The 20951-nt window shown below is 27.0% G+C and overlaps 1 protein-coding gene across 2 annotated transcripts in view; it reads right to left on the bottom strand.

The window, feature by feature from the left end:
* LOC119673526 (protein alan shepard) overlaps window positions 1–20951 on the bottom strand; it is a 252310-nt gene that overhangs the window by 27491 nt on the left and 203868 nt on the right. Inside the window, exon 1 of one of the 2 annotated variants that reach the window (XM_038084820.1) lies at window positions 18742–19254. The exons of the other annotated variant lie outside the window; for it this stretch is intronic. The gene's annotated coding sequence lies outside the window, so the exon portion shown is untranslated. Of the gene's footprint in view, window positions 1–18741; window positions 19255–20951 lie in introns of those variants that run through there. 2 annotated transcript variants of the gene reach the window in all.

Genomic DNA, 20951 nt, shown 5'->3' with positions numbered 1-20951 from the left:
GTTTGTATTATATGTAAAAATGTATGCATTTTTCAGATTATTTAAAATTTCCGAGTATAAAATACTTTAAATTTGCATTTAATGTATTGTATTTATAAATTGCATTTAAAAATAATACATCAATTTGAATTTAATTTAATACAATAAATAGAATTTTAGTCAATGGCATGAAGTAATTAGTAAACTAGGTAATAAATTGGGTAAAAAGATACATATGTCAACTATAATGTTTCTTAATATACAATATAATATATAAAACACATATTTAGATCTATTGATGTAATTATCAGAAGAAAAAATACGGGGTACAAACTCAGAATTTGTATAAGAATATAAGCTAAGTATAAGTGATATATATATTTTATATATGAATATTAACTCTTTCTAGGTTAATCAAAGATCTTCCAAATCCAAATCATGCATTTTTGGAATCAGAGCCATGAATCAGAAAAGTATTAAACTGGAGAAGATTAATTATTTTCTAAATACAGCTCAAGTGAAAGAATTCCTTTGCAAATAATAAGTAGGTCAAGATACAATTTTAAATTAAAGGACGCAGTGTTACCAACAGTTAATGTTCGAGATGACTGTAATATCAAGAAAAGTTGGTTGTGAAAAATAAAAATTTGCTTTATAAGCAAATAATTGGATCTAAACTACCTTATGGCTAAGTTACTTATGGCAATGGCGCTCCATCCATCATTAGAAACTCCATACTAAAATCTCCAAGGTACATCAGAAATGAACATATATACAAAGTTTGAGAGTCAGCAGTGTGCAAAACTATATCAATGCGCTGAAGATGTTCGATTCTGTAGGAAAGTATACTAATTAGAATTGCACTTTTTTAAATCAAATGCAATATATAATTCGTCAGGAATATATGCCAGGCTTCAATGTATACTTCTATAAAATTATCTTAAGAAATTATTATCAGAATTCAACGGAGCTGTTATTACAATGGATCTTTTAAATGGTCACTGGAACTATTGAGTAAAAGTGCTTTAGACACTAACTGGCGTTTTATCAAGAAAAGAAGAAGAAGAGCTACTATAATACAGTACAATACAATAATTTATATAATATTCTTGATCTATTATATTTATTATCAAAGTTATTAAGTATATTATAATAAACATATTTTATTTGTAAGTATTAATATTAAATTTTAAAATAATTTAAATTTCTATAAATAATTTAATAAAAACTTTAAATTATTAATTTAATATTTAATTTAATAAAACTCTTAAAAATGCTCTTAATTATCTTAATACTTTCGAATGATAGTAATCTCTTTGAATCGTTTAATAAGTGATTTTTGAATTTAATATAAAAAATAAAAATAAAAAATATGGTAAGCAGTTTTAACTCAACCACAACACAACAACAACACACAAGTAGAACAAACAAATTTTATTGTTTTAAATGAAATAATTAAATTTGCATAAAAATATTATTTGCATAACTCGCCTGAGTTTGTCATTAATGTCGACGTCGACATCGCATCGCATCGCATCGACATCGACATCGACTCGACATCGATACCAGAGATAGAAAAGAACTCAGAACTCGGAATTCAGTTGAAATAAGTTGCATTTGCTGTGCACTGCAGCAATCAAGCACAGCAAAAGCAAATACAGCAACAGACATTGCCAGGCATTGCCGGGCATGGCACAGTACCCAGCAGACAAAGCTGCAACTTGTATTTCCGCTGTTGTTGTTGTATATGCAATTATATGGTATGCATATTGGTTTTTTGGTTTGTGTGTATATTTGCGCACTGTTGTATTTGTTTAAATTAAAATAGTTATAAATTTTTGAATTGCAACAAAAACAGCAACAACAACAACAATAGCAGCAGCAGCCACAAACAAGAAATTACCCATATTTTTTTTGTTTGTGTTCTTTGTGTGTCATAGAGAGTCGGCCTGGTCGGGTCCGATGTGCAATGCACGTTGTATTCACTCGCATTAAATTAATTATTTTTTATTTTATTTTTATGTTAAAAACATCTTTTTTATTAAAAAGTTTAAAATTTATACAATATAATGAGTAATATTTTTATTTTAAAAATATAAAAACAATAATAAAATACTTTAAACTAATTTTTTAATTTGAAAAAGTTGAGTTTTTATTTTATGTACTCAATTTAATTAAAAACAATATAGCAAAATTTAAATGAATTTTTTACTTCCAATAATAATAATTTAATGAAGTCAATAAGAAGTAAAAGGTTAATTAATTATAAATATAAAATATTATATGGAATACTATTCGTTATAACGTTTTTATTTTACGACCTGTAAATTTGAAAATGAGATAAAAATAAAAAAAAAAATCGTATGGAAAAGGTAATTGTATTTTCAATATTATATAAAGCAAGGAAAAGTCTAGCCAAGAAAGATCTTTAGTCAAAACATCGATAATATATCAAACATAGTTCATTCAGATAGGTAAACTCATATACCTTACGTAAGTTAACACCCGCGGCCTCTTGAATCCGGCCCCTGCCCGAGAGGATGCCCTATTTAGCACTATTTAATCTCAGAGTAATCACTAACCGCACGGGGCGGTACGCAGATCCTAGATCAAATTAGTCAGTGAGATGGGTGGGACTCTGCAGAAACCCCCCAGCCATCATAGAGTAAAAATGCCCAGATGCACTAACTCGGAAAATAATCAATATAACATATATTTATTTTTAATATCTTTCTTCTAATATCATAAATATCTTTAAAAAATCTTTTAAATATTAAGTATCATTTTTGTAAATAATAATTAATATTAATTTTCTGCTTTAATGGAAGCAAAAATTACATATAATAATAAACAATTTTTTAAATTAGTTTTGAAAAATATATTTCTTTTATTTACCTATATTTCGATTATAGGTCTATAGTAATCTTCAGCGTCCTGATTTAATAAAAACTTATAGTTTATTATAGGGTAGGTAAGGTTGCCTATACCATAGACCCAGTGTGTTACTGTATAGGAAAAAATTCAGAGGTTAAAAAGAACCTGGAAGTTTTGGCAAAGTCTAAAATGCTATGTAATAAAAAGTCTTGCAGTTCACCAAAATCATTCAAAAAGGAAGCCGGTAAAATAATAAGGCGATGACGTTAGGCATGAACAACGCAGATGTGAGGCACTTACATCGCTTTCTTCACAACTGGTTTCCTGATTCAAGTATGGTTTCCTGATTCAAGCATGGTTTCCTGATCTACATACCTAGCTCATCATAGTTTTTTGAAAAATTTTCTTTAATCTTTGCGGAAAAACTTATTTATAATAAAATTTTTGCAAATTTCATTATTCTTTTTATGTTAGAAACATTATTTTCCATATTACAAACACTATTTCTTCTTAAATAAGCTCTATAGTGAAATACTTACCGCTTTTACGAAAAATCACAAATTTGCTATGACGTATGATTAATAATCAATAAATTTGTGTTTTTGTCGAAAAAGCTGTAGGTAGCTGACGTCAAACGTCAATTAAGGAAAAATGGAATATATATATTGATATTTAGTTAGTTACTTTACTTGATATTTATACTGAATAGACTTTCGCAAGTATTTTAAGTTCTAGTGCAGATATTTATTTCGAATATTTAAAGTGTTCGAACCAAATTTTGAGATCCAGTAAATTCACATAAATTGAAGATTGTAATATTCGAGCACTTTGAAGCATTAGTTTACTTGGCATTTAGACTGGATATACTTTGACAATACTTAAATTCAAATTTGATATTTCCTGGTATGATCAATTTTAATAGTCTGTAGGAAGTTTATATTAAGATCATGCTTTACCATATATGAAGTGAAGTTTATATTTGAGTAGTTCTATATTTTCATAAAACAAATGAATATGATGTTGAATTTTAAACAGGTAACAGCACTATACTATAATCCAGACACTCATCCGTATTTAGGTTGGACTTGCACTTCAGATTTCTTGAAACTTCATTCCAAGAAATAAATAGTAAAAACACTCCAATAATGTGAAAAATTTAGACTTGATTTCTATACTTGATAAATGTACATCAATAATTGATAAAATCGTAGAAGTTTATTATTTGGCGACAATTAGATTTAATGAATCTTTAAAATCTTTATTAAATGAAATTTACAATATTACAAGAATTGCAATACTAACTCTATTGTTATAGCTGAGTGTGTTAAAATTTAAACACAGGGTTGCATTTGAATTTTGCATTGAAGATATTAAATGAGATAATTAATCAGGTGTAATTAGTTTGTTTTAAACTAATTTATATCATGTTAGTCCTATTTGGTTTGCAGAAAGAAGGAAGATAAAAAATTTGTATTATAATTAATTAAATTGGATAGTTTGTATGCTTATATCAACATATAAAGATGTTTCAATTTACTGAAGTAAGTCATACTAGCCTGAACGTATATTAATTTGATATATAAGTAATATAAATATTATATATAACCCAATTTCTAAAATTAGTTTGTACATTCTTTTGCTTTACGGATACCTATAAGCTCAAATCCATATTAGTCCGATAATGTCAATGTATATAAAATAATACTTTTAAATTAAACTAAACAAAATGATGAGTAATTTATTTATATCACTATATTATATCAGTCATTTAGAAAATAAAAATTATATTAAGTTTATTAATTAAATATTGTACTTCATTTTTACTTAAAGAATAAATATATTTGATTTGAAATGTGATGTGGTATGAAGAAAATTTGTTAAATGTGTATAATAAAATGACAGTTCGTAAATATTTGACGACATGTCTTTTCTATTTAATTTAATGACATTTTTATTTAAGAAATTATATTTTATTCATTTTGTCAAAACAACAACTGCAACTTGCATTTCATCGCAATAAAGTACGAGCATAAATTGATGTATATTCTCTTGCGAATTCACAACAATAAAACTAAATATAATAAATGCATTTAAAATGATTGTTTTTATACAAAAGATTTAAATCAATTTAAAATTTAATTTAATTTAAGATAAAATGATTTGCAAAATTAAGTTTTATTTCATCTAGGAACTGCTGTTGTTGTTTGCAAATATGACTGAGTAATAATAATATCAATTGAAAATAAAAAAGAAACCAACAGATTTATTGGTTGGGATTTAATGTACATTAAATTTAAATACAACTTTATAAATATAGGTTAAATCTTAAAATAAAATAGCGTATGACGAATAAATATTTGGGTAAAAGTTTCTTTTGTATTTAGTGAAAAATAAAATTCATTAAAATCACTTTTAGATTGGAAAATATAAAAAAAACTGTGCTTGTATATTTCAAACTTACGAATAATTAGACTGCAAATATGATCTGATAATCACATATATATAAATTGAAAATAGTCACAGTTTTTTTTAGTAAAAGATTGCGTTATTCGACGTCTAGAGCTTAATTACAATTACAATTAAAACAATTTAAACACAAATACTCGAATTCCTGGTATTGTTGAAGTTAAAAAAAAAATTTAAGTTAAAGTTCTATTTAAGGTAAAAATTCGACTTGAAAGCCAATAAAATTAAACAAAAACTGGATTAATTTGTAAAACTGTTGTCTATTCCAAGAGGGAGGATGTAGACTATAACCGTAAAATCGAGTTTATCGGTATGATTAATAAACAGTTTGGAAAATCTGTTTAACATATCTTTTATTAAAATACAGATACAGATTATGTAAACAATGCGGAAATCCAATAAGCAAAAAATAAAAACATGATTACCTATAAGAAATATTGAAAAATCACAGTTGTGGTCCGTTTTATTAATGAGGCTTGAAGTCTTTAAGCTTGTTTAGCAACTTCTTTATACATATAAGAAATTATATTCTTAATGATAATATTTGATACTCCGGAACCAAACTTTTATTTTATTCCTTTGTTTTATATTAAAAACGCATACAATTTCATATATTTCACACCGCTTATTTAGAGTTATTCAATTAAACTGCTTGAGAATTATAAATTTTCTATATAAACAACGTATATTTTATATACAATAATTTTTAGTTAAGTTTTCTTAAAACCAGTTATAGCATAAATATCACATTTCAGCTAAGTAGTTTATTTATTTATTAGAGATTATTATAATAGTCAATGTGAAAGAATTGTAAATATTCTTACACATTAATATTAATTTAAAATACAATATACATATTAAACTTTTATGTGTTGGTCTTTCTATATTAAAAATTTATACGGTTTCCTACATTTTTCATCGTTTATTCAAAGTTATGCAATTAAACTGCTTGAGAATTATAAATTTTTTATATAAAAAATCTTTAATTAGATTTATATAAAATTGATAAATAATCATATTAAAGTCTTACTTTTTCTTACACAGTTAAAGCACAGTTTGAATTATACAATATGGTGTAGAAATGGGTTTGAGATAAAAAAAGATACAACTGTGAGGGTGTTGATCTCGATGCGCCATTTAAAATGACAGTTGTAAAAACAAATACGTTTAAAATATAACTGGGCAAGAATTTACTTCATAAAACGAAATGTTAAATACAAAAGTATTTAAAAAAAGTATTAACTGAGATCGAGAAAAGACGCTTGTCTTAAATTTTATCTAAAAATTTAAACAACAAAAAAAATACTTGAAAAGGAGTAAAAGTTGGATAGGCGTTATATACACTATTGAAAGCTTAGAAATTCAGAAGACAAAAAAAAAAGACAGAACAAAAACTAATTATTAAATCGGTATAAAATAAATAAAAATAAATTTAATGTACAATAATGTTTTTTTTATAACTTTTATCTTTTTAAAAATTTATCAAGTTTACAGTATATTGTGTTTATTTTAAATTTAAATTTTTAAAATTAAATATTTTATATAAACTATTTTTTTCGACATTTTTTAGCGAACTTATATTTTTAAAGACACATTTGCTAATTTGTGGTTGGCTAATTAATTAATTTATTTTATTATTCTGCAAGAGTTTGATGTCTCATGGCGAACTTACTATGTTATTTTTCAAATATGTTAGATATGTACTTTTAAAAAAAATTTGCAATTTCGGTTGAAAATGTAATGACGACGAAGAGTGCATTATTTGCTATGCAATTGTTTCGTTCTAAATAATTTGAAAATAATTACAGTTGACTCAAATCAATTATATTTTGTTTATACAGCGTATTTATTAAATAGATACTTTTTCTGTGAGTATCAATATAATATAACAGCACGTTAATAACTGATAATTAATCTGTAAATTAGTATCAACCTTTTATGAAGTAATATTTGACAAATCAATCATGTGAGGACTATGACCGAGCACTGCTGATAATACATTTATGTTGTATTTTAAATAAATGTTTAGTATAAAATGTTAACAGGGTGATACAACATGAGACACACTTCTGTCTTAGTAATTGGCAAAAATATTTCTCATATTTGGAGTAAAGAATACTAAAAGGTTCATTAGTAGATGATATTAAAACAACCTGAGAGAAAGTACAGTTTGATGTTGATTACATATTATCAGTATGATTACACCTCACAATATGAAGGAATTTCGAATGCTACTTGTTATTTAATGGCACAGATAGTGGAGCCATGAGAAACAATTCATTGTTTTATATATGGGTGGTTATACTCTGTATAGTAGATTTATAGATCTCAATGAGCTCTTGTGCTACATAGTACATTTCTAGTATAATGTACGAATTAAATGATAGTGCGCAATATTTCATAACCTTCAAAAATGGGACGGTGACGTGGCATTCTATATTATATGCTATATTTTCGGTGGAGTATTTATGGAGGCAGCATTTAAGAACGTTGTTTAATGTAGACAATCCAACAATGATTCTAGTTATAGAAGCAAACTTTGAGTGCGTCATTCGTAAGATATATCTTTAGATATTCGAAAACGTTATGACAATTGGAACAGTTTTTATCATTACTAAGTAAGTAATACTACTTTTTTCTTCTATTGAAGAAAAATATTGGATTGAAAAAAAAAAAATTCACGATTAGTTTGCTTAAAATGTTATTGATTTCGTTGAGTACATGAAACTACACCTCTCAAAAAAATATTTTCGATGAATTATAATTAATTATATATAAAAATCTATTAAATTTGTCGTTTTGAACCAATAAGATATTTTGAATCTTTTTTTTTGCTTAAAAAAATTACATTATTTAACTGCCATTTAGAATTAGAAAGATAGACATATTAGGGAAACTGATAGTTCTCTAGACTTTTTAGGAATTAACTTTCATAACAAAATATGATTCAAAATCATATAAAATATGAAAATATGATAAAGGTGGAATGATTCTATTTTTTGTGGTTCTTAACAAGTATGTCGTTATTTATTTACTATCTAAGAAAGCTAAAAGGTTTTCAGTTTTTTTAGAAACAAACTTTTGTGACAAAAAAACTGTCGAGAGTGAAGATCTTTCTAATTTTTTTTTGGCACATTGAGGTGTACTTCGTTTTTTCTTAAAAAATTTTTACATAAAATTTAAATATATGGGTTCCATATAAAAATTGACTCAACCCACATCTTGTAAGCAATTTTATTGAGCATTTATTAAAAAAAGTCAGATTTTCTATTTTTTGCATGATGAATTTAAGTACGAGTATCTTCATATACTAAATTAACAAAAAGTTTCACTAATATTATTATTGTTAGGGGGTGTGGCACTATGATCGTCGGGCCTATTGTTTCCCCTTCTGGGTTCAGAGTAGGTCTCTAAGCCCTGTTGTGTCAATAAAAAGTAGTATAGAACCTACTTTACAGAGTTTTATTACCTCTTCCGTAAGAATACACATTCCTAGGAGCCTATTTCGTATGTGCATTAGTGCAGGATATTCTAACAGAACATGTGTGGCCGACTCCTTATTCTCTTCAAAGAAACTACAGTTTGCATCCATACTCAGTTTTATTTATAAGAATTGAATTTATCAATACGGATCTCTTTGAGTTAATTGAACGTCTAACTATATATACATTTATTTCGATTTAGTTATTTTAATTATTTTTAGTTTCGATATATATAAACTTTTCGTATTTTAATTTTTGTGGGCTATCATTTTGGAATTAGTCACAAAATATTTACATGAATCTAATTTTTAATTAAATTTTTGTTTGATCTGGTTTTTGTATAAACATTTTAATTTATTGTCAACAAATTTATATAACACATATAACATCAAAAGTTATAAAATTTTTTATTTAATCTTTATTTATCAAAAAAAAAAACAAAAAAAAAATATCGTATATATGTTCCCAAATATTAACTTAATACAGAATTTATAGCAAAATGAAAATTATATCTACATATATACTGCCTACACATTCACCAAATTTGTACTTACATATTTGTATTAGCACATACTGAGATGAATAGATACTAAGCAGTACTTAACCACATATATATTAGCGTGTGTGTCATATACGAGTGTATACAAAAATTAGATAAAAATGTGACGTTAACTTTCAGCTTCATTTGCTTAGGCAATTAAGAACAACATTTCCAGGGAAATATATTCGATTAAGTTATCAAGTTGGTTTTACTATAATTACTTTGGGTAATAAAATTTATAACATATGTAGCTCAGTAATGACGTTAATCATTTAGGAGTAAAAATATTCTGTACGTATACTACTTACAATATATACTCAATGTAGCTATGTATAAAATCAATTTTTTTCAAATAAATTTTTAAAAAATATATATGATTGCATGATTTATTTCTAAGAAATTCAAATTATTAAATAAGAAGTTAATTTATTTTATTTTAGATAAAAAAAAACTCGTAAGCTTTTGTAGATAATTACGACCATAAATAAATATTAATAATAACGTTAGATTTAATTAGATACATATATATATATCATTACTTCAATAATTCATAATACATTATGTACTATTATGGACTAAGAATGACATTAATTAATAGTTCAGTTAATATACACAATATGTATAGTTATAACTAATTAAAATTAGGTTTAATTTAGCTTGACTGCTCCATACAAATGTGCTAATAAAGGCGTAGAGCCGAATATAATTGTTTTAAATATAATATATTAACTATCAAGTAATGAGTATAAGATTTTTCTATAGAAAATTTATTATATTTATTATATAAATTGTATGAAATTTGTTATATGAAATATATTATATAAAATATAGTACATGAAATTTATTATAAAAAGTTTATTATATGAAAAAAAAATATATGAAATTTATTATGCGAAATATGATATAGGAAAATTATTATATGATATTGATTATATATTAGGTTTAACAGAATCTAAAAATTATTAGAACCCACAGGTAATAATGATTAATCAAATAATATATAAAATTTATTATATAAAATTTGTTATATGAAATACAATATATGAAATTTGTTATACGAAATATGATATAGTAAATTTATTATGCGATATAGATTATATATTAGAGATAGAATTTAAAAATTATTAGAACCCACAGGTAATAATGATTCTACATTCATTTTTATTTCATTACTTAAAAAAATTGTTTTTAATAATTTTATGTGTTTATTTCAATATATTTATTTTTATGTTATATGTAAATAATAAGCCGTATGAGCTTTATCACAACATTGATATAATTTAGCGAATTAATATCCAGCGGCTTCATTGGCTTAGTCATGTCGTGTAAATCGATGAAGCTGCTCCAGCGAAAAAGGTGTTTGAAGCAGTAGTTGAAGGAAGAAGGCATAGAAGTAGACAGTGTCTCCGGTGAGGGAACACTAACCGGACTTAATGTACCAGACTGGAGACGGTAACGGGTTGTTATGGCCAAATAAGTAAGTAAGTAATATGTAAAATAATATATTTATGCACCGGTAAGGTCAATCTCTTACTGAACTACTATTATGAAATATGTACGGATAGAAGCAGACTATTTTTGAAATGACAGTTCTTCATAATGTTCGTAAAGACTTTATAAATGACTGCTACACTCATAAAACGTTTTACTTTCATTGAAAATTGTATTTTATCTAAAAGACTACAAGACAAACATTGCCAAATCAGGTAAATATGGGAATAGGTCAATAGGTAAAATGTTGTTTATTTTGATGGCGCTTTTCATATAACAATGTTTTTTTACGTAATAAAAATGCCAACAACTCAAAATGCTATAATAGATTTGTCGATCATAGCTTGCCCAAGGTGTAAGGTAGACCCCGCTCCTCACCAAGGAGGAAAAGTTTAGTTCCAATTGGTACCGGTGGATTTCTTTCGAATTCTAAGGGGCCATTAATCGGCGCAATATACTGATACGTGTGTTAAGAGTCTTCACGGCAGGTATTCACGTTAAATAATTTTGGACTCTTGTTTAGCTTTATATGGTCTGTCCATCATAACTTACGCCCAGACAAACGATCTCTTTGGAGGTGCTGATATTGGCAATAAAAAACAAACTATAAGCTTGTTTCTATTTGTCCTAGCATTAAGTAAGTCTGTAAGTGAAAGATCTGTATTACGGATACGTATTGATAATTATCAAAAGATGGTCTCGGTTCGGTTTACTTTCAAATACATTTCATTCACATATGAATATACTGCTGATATACAAATACTGATAGATATATGGCAATTGAAAAATATCTACATTTTTAAATAAAAATATAAACTGTTGAGTCACTAATACATATGTAAGTCTTACTGCAAACAAAAATCTACATGCTACGAGCTAAAAATGTTATTCTATTCACATCGCATGATGTACACAGATGTGTAATGATTTAAAAGAGTAAAAAAATTGAATTAATATTTTTTAAAGACAAATACAAATACGAGTATATAAAATTGAATCATAACAGTTTCATAAATGAGTTTGTTAGTCAACAGATGAAATGAAATAACAGATTTCAGCAAGGAAATAATAGTTCGTGAGCTACTGCAACATTTTGTAGTTTATTGAAGTTCAATTTTATGGAATTTTAGAATTTAGAATTTTCTTTTTAATTTATATGAAATTTTTCATTTTAAATTGACTAAATTCTTCTCTGAATAGAAATACGTGCAACAATCCATTTTGTGGCAGTTACTTTATGTTTATGTTTAATATACAAACGTTTTTTTTATATTTATTTTATAGAAACATAAAAACTTTTATTGACTATTTTCCTATTAGTTTGTAGATACTTTGTTGCTGTGCACTTATATTTAGCAAATTTATCTTATATGAAATTTTAATATACATGAGGAACTATTGTTGCTAGTACACAAGTATAATATTTAGTGATAACATTATTTAAGTAAACATTTTATATAGGTATATAAATATGTTTCATATATATCTGTACTTATGCGTATCTGCTGTGGTTGCATATATTCACTCAAATATGATGGCGTATGACGAAAGACAATATTTGTTTTTATCTACGTAAGAATTATAAAGGAAGTTGTAGGTGCATATCAAAATATTTTTATGTGTCTATAATATTTTTAATACACTATAAAGTTTTCAATAATCGTATCTTCAATTGATATCAATTTGAAAAAGTGACAATTTAATTTAAGTGATTGATGCTTATTGAAATATCAATTTAAATGAAATTGTACAAAGGTAAAGGATATTTAATAAATATGATATATGAGTTATATTATTCATTGAAGTTATTTTTAAACACTTAAGAATGTTATAAAAGGTATGATATTCTTTCAGGCTGAATTTTTAAACAATAAAATTAAATAATTTTAATACACTGAATTTTAGGACTAAATAGCAGTAGTTTAAGTGTTAATTTTAACACTTAATGGCATAGATTTGTTGTTAATAGCATAAATTTGTTGTTAACGAATAAATAAGCACTATCCAAACTTCATTTAGAACAGGATGTAGCCATGTGTTATAAATGTGACAAATGTCATTCATAAAAGTGAGTTTACACTAACTATAGTTCCACCCCCAATGTTGTCGCCAATCCGTTCTTAATTTCCAATACTTTAGTTCAGTAGATCTTCAGTTCCGTTCTATTAAAGTAGCTACATTTCTTCACATTGACCTAAGCTGATTTCAATTAAAATTTCACCTACTCCTAAACAACTTCCCACACTAAATGTTTGTAATTTCTTTCATGTTATCTGCTCTATAGATCTCTGCTCTTTACTTTTTATATTTAATTGTTCTATACAAGACGATTTCAGCTATTACCTATGTGATATGACCCAGATGTATATCGAAATATATTAAAATTGTTGCTTAGGAACCGTAACTCAGCTATCTCTTTAAAGAGAAATACAGCGAACAGATTGTTAAAGAACTCATTCAGGGATACGTAGTAGCCAAAAACCACTTTAAATACATATTGAAATAATCTCGTGAATTTTTATTATTTAAATAATGTATTCAAAGCAAGCTATAGGTTTTTCAATAACAACTTGTGCTTAAAATACCGCAATGATAATGGAAGTCTATTTAATTATTCTTTTTTCATTTCTTAATACTTCAGGAACTGTAGAGCTTCCATGTACTGTTTTTAGGGGATTCATATTGGACCGTACTTCAACAACTCATCTTCGTTCTGTTTTAAGTGGACTCTATTCTAAGCAGAAAACAATGCTTATCCTATGTTATGTCTTACTTCTATAACAGAACACGGCTTTTTTTCATGTTACGCTGTACTCTGTAATTCATCTCAAATTGTGTGCTTTCAGATACACGATTGTATCTGTATAAGCAAGTGCATTATATTCTATCATTGGTTTTCTAATATGTCCAGTTCCTCAGAGTGTTTATGTTCTAGGCAGCAAGCACAGCTTTGTTTCATGTTAGTCCATACATTTATTTTCAGTTATTTTGGATGAGAAGATCTATTCAATTTCTATATATGTCCCGTTCTCAAAAAATTTATGTAATAGACAACAATAACTACTTTGTTCCATTTTATTCAATACTTCTCTAAGTCATCTCTAACCTTGTGCTTTCAGATGTTTTTGGGTGACCCTTGTTGATTTGGATCAGAAATTTTAATATTTTTTTATAAAAGATATATTATATATGTTCAATCCCTTTGAGAATTTTCAAGTAAGTTCCGTACAATTTAGGAGGTTATCCCCTTGTTTTCGCTTTATATGGTTGCTACTCATATATGGCTAAAATTTATTCCGTCACTTGATCTAATTTATTTTTATTTAGTTTTAGTATATTAGAATCTGTTTCCTAAAATTTTAAATCTCTTTCCATTGAAACATAAATCTTCTAACAATTTCAGACAAAATAATGTATGTCATGTCTATTCTACTATATTGTGTAGAAGCTTGAACCAACAGTGATGAGAAGGACTTAGTAGCATAGAAAAATTCTTCGAAAGACTTATGTTTCCTTATGCGTTGCCAACGAATATCGAATTAGATGGAGAAAATAGCTGTAAGAGCTATGCATTGACATAGTTAATTACATAAAAACTTCACAGTTTCGTTGACTAGGTCTGGCTAGAAAGGTGTTCAATTCGGTACCCGCTGGTGGAAAAGGATGCTCGTATCTTTGGCGGTACGACTAAGTGACCAACTATATGAAGGTGCTCGGCTCTACTAACTGGCAACAGTTCACTACTAATTAGGCAGCCTGACAGAAGCTACTGGATGTGGCCAAGCATGACTCACGTTTGTAAGTTAATAAGTAAATAATCTATGCTGATACCAATTACTTTCGCAAATGTTTTATTTCCTTTGAGTGTAATTTTTTTACCCGCATAGATACACAAACCTCAATGGCATGTTTTTGTGTAAACATCATATAATAAAAGAAGAAAATTAAAATAAAAAGTAACAGAAAATAACAAATATAATAATTTTAATAAAACGTGACGTTTTATTTGATGTGATCTCATATATTTTTTTTTTCATACATCATATGTTTCATAATAAATTTCTTTTGTTAATAAATTTTATCATTCCATTTTGCACATCAAGCACACCACATGATCGTCAATTTATTTTAATGAAAAAAAAAAAAAAATTATAGTGTATTTTATCACCGAAAATTCTAATATAATGAACGTATCAAAGAGTGTGAAAAAAATTATTGCCACTGAGTCATTAACATAAAAAAAAATGATAAATTAGCGGCAACACTCAGCCAAATACAATTAGAATTTCCACATTATGCTGTCGCACAGAGGAAGAATTAATCAAACAAACAAAAGCTTTACCAGTACAAAAATGTACAAATATAACACCAACACTCACACACACATGCTCGTACACCAACAATTGCGATAGTGCATGCATAAAACGGAAATAACACTTACATATGAGTACGAATTGCGGGCGGCATTTACAGTGAGTGAGTGCATTTACTATACGTTGTTAATATAACGGTTTTATTGCCTATGTTTATGCGAGTGTGAGTTTGAGTGTGAGCATATGTATAATATGTTGTTGCTCGTTGCCTATGAACAAATGCGGGCGGGTCTTCAATTTAATTTGCAAAAAGTTCATACAAAACGCATTCATAAACAAGTAAAATGAACAAAAAAAAAAACCTATCATTTACACTTTATAGTAATTTGAATAGTTCGTTCTGTTTGGAGTGTGTCAATATGCGCGCCTTTCTAAATATTTTGTACTGTGTCACAGTCACATCATGAATACACAATATTTACACAATATAATTTTTACTAATTGCCATGAGGTAAGTGCGTGCGGAATTCGCAATTAAATGTGCACACACAGAAAACCAAAACACCAACCAAAAAATAAATGAAAAAAAGCCATAATATATGGTAAATATAAGGGCGACAAATTTTAAAATTGCTTTCAAAATATATTAAAAACAATATGCATAAATTAAAATATGTGTAGTGTAGTGTTCACACTACACTGCATTGGAGCAATTATCACAGGAGTAAAATGTACAGATTATTGTACTCCATTGTGCTACAAAATTTTTGTGATGTTCATGCTAAAAATAGCAACAAAGTTAATTGTGATTTTAATGGTAATTTGGTAATTATTGTGTATTGTTTAGCGGTCAGTTATTTTGTAAAAATTTTTAAAGTGCATTGCAACACGTAGCCATGCCTATAAAAAATTATCGACGACTCACATCTACAACAAAAATCTCAAGAGTTCATTGAAATTTCATATTTTCAAAATTATAAGCCAAAAAAAGTCACCACCAATAATGAAAATAAATGCGCATTGAAAAATTATTAATTTATTGCTCACTTTTAGTTAAAAACAAATGAATATAAATACAAACAAAAACATTAAAAATATTTAAAAAAAAAATAAATTTATTTTTTATGGGGGTTTCGTTTATTCAATATGTTAGATTGGAAAGTCTATATCTATACAGGATGGCTTAGGTATAGGTACCGTAAGTCATCTTAAACAAAAACAAAATTTTTTTTTGTCTCAAACATTATAAATTATAATTATATAATATATAAAATTATCTTTGATCTGCGTATGAAAAACACTAAACCGAGATATCACAACAGAATATTATTTGCTTGAAGAAACAAAAAATTAGTTGTATATAGAAAAATAAGGATGAATATAATGTTCCAATAAAAGAGCAGTACTAACATCAAACTAAAAACAGTTAAGTTCATTATGTATTGCTGTAGTTTATGCGTTTTTTTTTAAATACAGCAAATCACTTTGCATTGAATGACAAGCACAAATTAACAAGATTCTAATATCTTTTTTAATTGGTAAATCTAGGGTAACTGTTTCTACTGCGATTAACTTCAAGTAACTGTACTTCATGTTCGATTGGGTAATCTCAGACAAAATGTATAAGATTTGAGATTAATTATATTTTTCTAGATATTTTTGTAGATTATTAAAGTTACCTGAAATTAACATTTATTTTATGTTATTTGACAATTGAATTGTATTTGATTTTTTAAGTATTTGAAATATTGTATTTACAGTTTAAGGGTTAAAAATTAAATTAAACGAATATAAAAAATAAGCAGAAAATGAATAAAATAATGAAATAAGTGGCACCGACTTATCAACCTATGTGCAGCTGTCAAATAATGATTTACTCTATACGTTCGATTTGGTCACAAAATTCGAGTAAAAATGACAGTTTGAGATCAAATCTAGATTTGCCAATCGAAAATGACATAAGTTAGAACAACACACGCATAGGATCGAGTATATTCTAAACGTGACTCTACGCTTAAAATTTGGCGAGGTGTAAGTTCAACCTTGGTAATTCCTGTTTAAAAAAAATTTAATATAAATAATTAAATCTAAGAAATATTTTAAAAGATTATGGGATACTGCTTTTATTGAAAGATGTTAAAATATGATTTTGATGTAACTAATTTCTTATTATGTAGAGGCTAATTGAGTCAGCATTTTTACTCTCTATTAACAGCGAGGTTTCTTCATAACCCCTCTCTACGCCTTGACTGGATTATTGTTTATCACTTCATCAGAATAAGCAATAATTGACCTCAGATCTGCATACCTCATCGAGTTTCTTCGTTATGACTGATTTTACATAAATTGCAATTAAGGGACACTCTGTATTACTCATATGATAATTTGAGTAATAATTTTCACAGTATTTACGCATTTATATTCGATTTTTATCGTTCAAATAAAATTAAATTGTCTTTGTAAAATACTCCGTACTTAATTAGGGATTTTTTTTATATCTTTGATTGCCTTACTTATATGCTTTTTTTATTTTTAGCTTAAAGACACGCTTCAGCAAAATTTACGCTGACATAAAAGCAGCACGCACAACCCTTTAAGTCAATGAAAAGCTTTGGATAGGGAAGAGGAGGTAAGGTTAGACTGTACACATAAAGCCAGCCATCTCCTTTGTGCAAATATAAAAACAACAGTCGAAAACTCTAAAATCATACATAAACAGAAAATATAACAAAAAAAAAGTTTAGCACAAAAATGTAACAAAACAAAAATAAAGAAAATAAATGAATAAATCCGAAAAAAAGGTAATTGCACCGCAGACATTTTCGCCACGTAAAATGTTTTTGTTACAAAAATAAACAAAAATGAAAATAAGTGAAATCAAAAGCTGATACGTATGGTAGGTGGGTGTAAGGGGTGGTTACGTTTGTGTGCAAAAACAAAAATTACACACAAGGGTGCAATGACTGAAGTCAAGACTCCAATGTTAAAATAGAGTAGCATTCCAAACAATACGAAAAATACAAAGAAATTTCAAAAACGTATAGTAGTGTTGTGGACAGATGGGGAAGGGAAGGCGGCGTAACTTGGGCTCGTTTTGTTAATAGTAACGTATAACGTATAGATCAAACCAACAAAAGCGTAGCACACTAAAGTAAACCAAACAAAATCAAATCAAAACAGTAGTAAATTTTGGCTATAAAAACCACATAGAAAAGGAAATGAAAACAATGTCTGCAAAAATAGTTGTAAAGCAAAGTAAAAATAAAAATAAAAAAAATAAAAAAACAAAAAAAAACAAAAAAAAATATTTAAATATATAAACTGAAAGAACAAAAACAAAAAAAATAAAATAAAATAAAAATTGGGTGTATAAATGATTTGACCTTCCAAATTGTGTTTTGGTAAAAGTACGAGTTTTTTTTATGACTTAAACGAAAGGCCGCACTGAAAACCCAATCAAAAAGATAAAGCTGCAAACAAAAGCGCAAAGCAAAAACAATGAAACAGTGCTGATGATGACTAAAATTAAAATTATTTTTGAATTTTTTTTTTTTTGATTTTATATTTATTTTTGTTTATAAGTATGAATGTTTACCTCTTATCTTTCTTTTTATAACGTCTAACTTTCAAAGTATTTCAGTAGCTTAAGTTTAAGAATTTATACGCAAAGCGGTACATTAAAACGTTAAGGTCGTACGTATGGTGACGTTAATGTATACCGCTGCAAACAAAACAAACGTAAAATACCGCAGCACAGCACGAAAACATAACCGCTCAAATTAAATATTTATATTACTTAAATTTTTTTTTATTCAACAATTTAATTTTTATTTTAATTAAAATAATTTTGACATAACACACATATAGAAAAATAAAAACAACTAAGGTTTGCTCTGATTTCACAGCAGATTTTTTTTTTATTTTAAAACTTTTTTTTTATTTTAATATATCACTTTATTTATATTTTAATAAATTATTTCTTTTTTTTTTGATTATTTTGCCGCACACACAAAAATTAAATGAATTAACTAACGTATTTTATGAGCACAAGCAAACAACAACGGCAGCAACGTTACCACAACCCTACAGCAGCTGATCTGAGTGAAGACTAAATCGACACAAATAACAGAAATCAGCCGGTCGAAAAAACAAAACATGCAACACACACATACACACACACACCGATATACTAAACAATATAAAGTAACAGTTAAAATTGCTCCATTTACTTCTCTTAGTTGCTCTTTATTTTATGTAGCAGCGTATACACAACGCACATAATAGCATTAAATAAAAAAATCTCTCTTGAAACTTTTGACATTTGTTTTCATTACTTTGCTTATATTGAAATTACTATAAAATGGTATGGCTTTTATGTATTATTTTTTTTATTTTTTTTTTACTTTCGTCCCGTTTCAGAATTTTGTTAACTGCTTCTTTTAAGTGATAGCCCAGCAGAGTACCGAACAGAATTGTGTGTGTGCGTGCGTGCATGTATATCGGTTGGCTTACACCCAAATACACAGTTCGCTCTGTATTTAATGTGCAGCCAAGAACGACAATTTTTTATAAAATAGCTTTCTATATAAATATTTCTTCTATTTTATCAATCAACAGAGAGTGTTGTTTGGCAAGAATTTCCAGAGAGTTTAAATACACGTAGCAACTTTCTTGTACTTCACGCAGAACTTGTGCACACAGTCAAGTTTTGTGCACAGTGGGCTTAAATCTTATTCAACAATATAAAAATGTTAATTTGATTTAATAGAAATTGTTTTCGAAATTTTTTGTTTAATTTTAATTCAATTTAACAACGCTTTCATTACATCATTATTATTTATTCATAAATAAATAAATTATTAATAAAAAAATACCATCAGTATTGACGCTATCGTTAACCTTAGCAGAAACGATATTAAAATATGCAATGAAATCTTTCAGGACACTATAGACTTTATTACCATAAAACAAATATATGTAGGTGCTGTAGAAAGTGATTCCTGTGGACTCTGTCATGAGGAGAAGGAAACATCAGAACAAATTCTATGTAACTGCCTAGCTGCGCCAAGACTTAGACTTAACTACCTTGGAAGCGGGATCCGATCTTAATCCAAAACCAAATAGGTAAAATTAAGTCCACAGCAAGTACAAGATTTATAAATAATCTATCTAATCTAATCACAGTAGATCTTTTAGGTTGTGGTGCATTCATAGCCTATTATTTAATATAAATAATAAATTTATTTATTATGTAGAAAAGAACATATCGCAGACCCTATAATGTATATGAAGCTCAGATAAGTTTGATGAAACCAAGCGGTTAAATGTGGTTATATATATATATTCTTCTTATTGTTTGCTTGATAACCCGTGAGTTAGTGTCTAAAGCAGTTTTTTTCAATAGGTCATAGGACCACTGTAATAAGATTTCCGTTAAGTTCTGATAATCTATTTACAATACTGTTCTATTTAATATCCAATTAAGGTACGAAAATGCTATGGCCAGATGAGTGCAGATTTGTATTTTGGATTCATTGGATCTTAAAATATTGTTTGGAAATATGTCAACATAATGAAGCTTGATTTTTGCGTAACTGTGTACCAAATAAGGTTATATTACTATAGTTGCTAGATGAACAAATAGTTAAAAAAATGGATTCCACTCGTTATTGTCAGAGACCCAGATGTTTAGGACAAAAATAGGTTACATATTTAAGCTCAATAGTTCTAAATTAACTCAACATCAATAAAAAATCAAAAATGATAATTTATTAACGCAAAGTGTAATTATGTACATTCATTTTG

This window comes from Teleopsis dalmanni, chromosome 1, assembly GCF_002237135.1.
Source record: "Teleopsis dalmanni isolate 2A chromosome 1, ASM223713v2, whole genome shotgun sequence".
NCBI classification, from domain to species: domain Eukaryota; kingdom Metazoa; phylum Arthropoda; class Insecta; order Diptera; family Diopsidae; genus Teleopsis; species Teleopsis dalmanni.
The sequence above is the reverse complement of the archived record's forward strand: the minus strand, read 5'-3'. Positions and strand labels throughout refer to the sequence as shown.